Below are 5,000 nucleotides of genomic sequence, written 5' to 3' on the forward strand. Positions count from 1 at the left end.
AACTTCAATCCTAGTGATAAATGTTACATCAGCATGAGCGAGATGGGGGCCACACATTTAGGTAAAAACATTTTAGTTAAAAAGATTTTGAAACATTGTCGTCTACATATTTCAACCTTACACCTTCATCAGGATTCAGCTGAAGTCACATAATATACAAGGATAGTGTATATTAGCTCCATCGTTGTGACTGCCACACCAAACAGGGGTGCACAACACCGAATTCTCATTCTTTGAACTCTTGCTGAGTGAACATTTCCTTCTTGTAAACAGAAATACCATGTACTGCTTGTCCTAGACAGAATTTAGGACAACAGTTTTGCTTACACTTGTACAAAATCTGAATCATTTCGGACGAACCGTTTGATTACCCTTTTGTTGTTGACATTGAATAGACAGTATTTGATTCGTTCTTGAAAACTAAAGGTCCAGTAGAAACTCTGTCAGGAGTGACACTGCAGAAGGACATGGAAGTGGGAATTTGAAATGGATGTGTGAGGAGTGAAAGGAATGCAGTTTTATTATGTAATAACAAATTTTAAACAACTTTTTGTACAGGTACTGTCTCATGTGGAACAGAAAACAACTGACTACCAAGAAGAATCAAGTGATGATGGTGGTGAGGATATCCAACATGACAAAGACATAGCAGACAACGAAGTGATGGAGAAAAGACCCAGCAATGAAAGGCTTGTACAACCTAGTGAGAAATCACTACGTAAACAAAGAGAAAAAGAGCATGAGCTGCTCCTTTTAGCTTTAAAATCAAAGCATTGTTTGACAGATGAAGCACTTGAGGACATACTTAAAGTCATAAATGCTGTCACCGGTAAACACTCAGTGTCAACCACTAAATATCACTTCTACAAAAACATGAATGTTTACAAAGACTATATTCAAGTCAAGCATGTTTGTTCAGAATGTACTGTCTTGATTGAATCTAGAGGTCAAACTGTAACTTGCAGAGGTTGCTGCAAACAAGTCGATGGGAAGGAGCACATAAAATCAGGGAACTCTTTCATTGTTCTCCCTCTTGAAGCACAAGTACGCAACATTATTGAACAGCATGACGTATCACAATTGACAGGTGATAAACAAGTTAAATTAAACCTTGACTCAGTTGATGACGTATGTGATGGTCTACTCAACAAAAAGGCATTGAAAACACCATTTAAATGATTGCCACAACTTCTCTATTACCTTTAGTTGTGATGGTGTACCTTCGTTCAAATCCTCTTCACAGTCTATTTGGCCTGTTTTGTGCACTTTAAACAAACCCATTTGTAAAGGAGTGCATTCATTTACATGAGCATGGTTTTGACTGGGTTACTTTTGATGGTGTTCATGGTACCAGCAAAGTATATGCTTTGATACTTGTGAGTGATTCTGTTGCACATCCTCTCATACAGAATGCCAAACAGTTCAATGGGGTGTTTGGATGTTCTTTTTGCCTACAGAAAGGAACACTGGTAGAACGTCCTCAGGGGAAGGCCAGGGTTTATCCATATGTGCAGAATATAGAACTTAGATGTCAAAGTTCACCACCTTATCGTGGTGGAGGGGTTTGCGTGCTTGAATGATCTTAGGAGCTATGTTGTCTGGAGCAAAAGCTCCTGGTAGGGTCTCCCATGGCAAACTGGTCCTAGGTGACAGGTCAGACAAAGTGTGATCCATAATAACCCCTATGAAGACACAAAAACAGGACTTGTGTACCCTGCCCGGAACAGGGTTACCGGGGCCCCACCCTGGAGCCAGGCCTGGGGGAGGGGCTCGCCAGCGAGCGTCTGGTGGCCGGGCATTTACTCATGGTGGAGTTACATGAGTCCCCCCTCCCATCGACCCACCACCAATGGGAGGGGCAGTAGTAGGGGTTCGGTGTGTTGTGGATCGGACAGTGTCCGAAGGCGTGGGCCTTGGCGTTCTGATCCTCGGTTGCTGAAACTGGCTTTTGGAGGGTGTCTGGACTCTCCCTTAGAGATAGGGTGAGAAGTTCAGTCATCCGGGAGGGACTCGGAGTAGAGCCGCTGCTTCTTCACGTCGAGAGGAGCCAGCTGAGGTGGTTCGGGCATCTGGTTAGGATGCCTCCTGGACGCCTCCCTCGGGAGGTGTCACAGGCAAGTCCACCTGGGAGGAGACCCCGGGGAAGACCCAGGACACGCTGGCGCGACTATATCGCCCAGCTGGCCTGGGAGCGCCTCGGAATCCCCCTTGGAGAGCTGGTGGAAGTGGCTGGGGAAAGGGAGGTCTGGGCTTCATTGCTTAGGATGCTGCCCCCGCGACCCGAACCCCGGAGAAGTGGAAGATAATGGATGGATGGATGGATGGATGTCAAAGTCAGACTTTGGAGCTAGTTAGAAGAGATGTTGAGACAGGCTGTGTGAAAGGTCCTTCTGTGCTCTCTCTTTTACCTGGATTTGATATAATTGAAAGTTGTGTCCCTGATTACATGCACAGTGTCCTTCTTGAAGTTACAGGATCTATCACCTCACTCTGGTGTAACTCTGAAAACCATCAGTCTCCTTGATACATAGGTAGATCCGTGCCACAGATTGACCAAAGTACTGTTAAAGATCAAACCCCCAAGTAATGTCTCTAGAACACCTCGTTCCATAAAAGAACACCGGTACTGGAAAGCCCATGAATGGCTAATGTGGCTACTTTTCTATAGCATTCCTGCCCCCAAGGGGATTCTACCTGACAAGTACCTGAGTCATTGGATCAAACTGACCAGCGCCATAGCTTTGCTGCTTACCACATGAATTACTTCACAGAAGCTGTTAGAAGCGCATGACTTTCTTTGTCAGTTTGTGTCTGAGATGGAGCACCTGTATGATGTAAGCAATGTGACCTATAATGTTCACCTCTGCCTCCATCTCTCAAGAAGTGCCCAGAATTGGGGACCATTGTGGGCCCATTCTGCTTTTCAATTTGAGGCGTATAACATGAAGTTGATAAATATGGTCAATGTACTCAATCTATGCCTACCCAAATATGCAAAGTTTTCTGGATTGAAAATGCCCTTCCTCTATATGCCAGACAAATAATGAGAAATCCCTCTCCAGAATGTGGAGGTGTTCTCATTCAGTCAGTTAGTAACGGGAAAAGAGGAGCAAAAGCATGCAGTGAGGTGTGAGGGAGTTATAGCTTTTGGACCACCCAAGAGGAAAATGATGAAGCATGAGGACCATATTGTGTTACACAGTGTGGCTCATCATGTAGAGAAGCAGGTTGTAGACTATTATGACAGAGTCTTTGTTAATGGTGCAATTGTTCACTCCTGGGCATACACTTGTGAAAAAAAGAGGAATTCAAGCATAGTCCATCTCAGAAATGACAACACATTTTTCTCTGTGAAAACATTCTTGGTGGCAGAGGTTGGAAGTGGCAGCACTTGTTATGCCTTTGGTCATTTCTTTGAGGAGGGGAAGCACAACTTTTCCTCTGGTGTTAAAAATCCCCTCCATTTCTGTCCAGTCGAGAAGGTGTTAGGTCATCTAACTGCGATTCCTGCCTCAGCAATTCAAAAACAAATGTTTGTTCATACCTTTGGAACAGCAAAAATCTGATTACATCATGACCTTTCTTAATTATTATGAAGTGACAATTTAACACGTTCAAGTCTGCTGCTCCCAACAGTGGCTTTATCCATAGTAACGCAGAACAAACAGGCTAAAAGAGAGGGCTTTCTGTGTTTTTCACTAGTTTTGTAGCCTCCATAGCTTCTCCTACACACAGGGAAGGTGTTCCAGGCTATTTAGCTGATTGTAAATATGCAGTTTTACTGCTAGATGCCACCAAATCTTACACACACCTTTATTAACAGAGAGATGTGTATGAATTGATGCTTAGACTGCCTAGATGTTTTTGTATTTATTGCAATGATGTAGTCATGCCTAATTCATAAGAAATGTGTATAAAATATTGTGGGTTCCTTGATGTTTTTATATATCAAGTCATATATTAAACATAATAATATATGTGTTATTGCTATGTATATACTTATATATGTTACTCTTGCATGTGCCAAATATGGGTTATTAGTGATGTGTAAAAATTCACAATAGAGGTTGAGTTTGCATGTAGGCATATTATTTATTTCAGTATATATTTTAGAAAATACTTTGCATATATTTACACACGTAACTTATAAACTTAACATACATTTTAATCTTGCATGTGAAAATCCCCCTACATATTCTATATGTAAACATGTGTTGATTATAGACATAGAAAAATGTATAACATGTATGTGTGAGGATAATAACCTAGGGATAATAAAAGAAATCCCCAGTGTAAGCTTTGTATGCATATATATAATATATGCTTGTACTGTAGACATATATGCTATGTACATGTATATCCCTCGCCATCAATATATGAGGATATTACATACCTAAATATAAAACATACACATGCATGTTTGAAATTAATAAGAAAAATATATGTTAGCATACAGACTTGTTTGTATATGTTGTTTTAACAAACTTTAATTAATAAATTAAATATGTATGGCTAACATATTTTTTTTATTTATGTACATATACACATTTTTAATGGAAATTTAATATATGTTACAAACTTAGATTTACACACACACACACACACACACACACACACACACACACACACATATATATATATATATATATATATACTGCTCAAAAAAATAAAGGGAACACTTAAACAACACAATATAACTCCAAGTAAATCAAACTTCTGTGAAATCAAACTGTCCACTTAGGAAGCAGCACTGATTGACAATCAATTTCACAGCTGTTGTGCAAATGGAACAGACAACAGGTGGAAATCATTGGCAATTAGCAAGACACACTCAGTAAAGGAGTGGTTGTGCAGGTGGGGACCACAGACCACTTCTCAGTACCTTTCTGCTTTCTGGCTGATGTTTTGGTCACTTTTGAATGTTGGTGGTGCTTCACACTCGTGGTAGCATGAGACGGACTCTACAACCCACACAAGTGGCTCAGGTAGTGCAGCTCATC

The 5,000-nt window shown here is 41.0% G+C and overlaps 1 long non-coding RNA gene across 1 annotated transcript in view; it reads left to right on the top strand.

Annotated features, from left to right (window-relative positions):
• The window catches only part of LOC108442140, a 3,416-nt gene extending 2,511 nt beyond the window's left edge, over nucleotides 1-905 (top strand). The window contains exon 3 of the long non-coding RNA XR_001859003.2: nucleotides 559-905. This is a non-coding gene — a long non-coding RNA (uncharacterized LOC108442140). The remainder of the gene's footprint in view (nucleotides 1-558) is intronic.
• The last annotated feature ends 4,095 nt before the right edge of the window (nucleotides 906-5,000 follow it).

Source organism: Pygocentrus nattereri, chromosome 17, assembly GCF_015220715.1.
Source record: "Pygocentrus nattereri isolate fPygNat1 chromosome 17, fPygNat1.pri, whole genome shotgun sequence".
NCBI classification, from domain to species: Eukaryota; Metazoa; Chordata; class Actinopteri; order Characiformes; family Serrasalmidae; genus Pygocentrus; species Pygocentrus nattereri.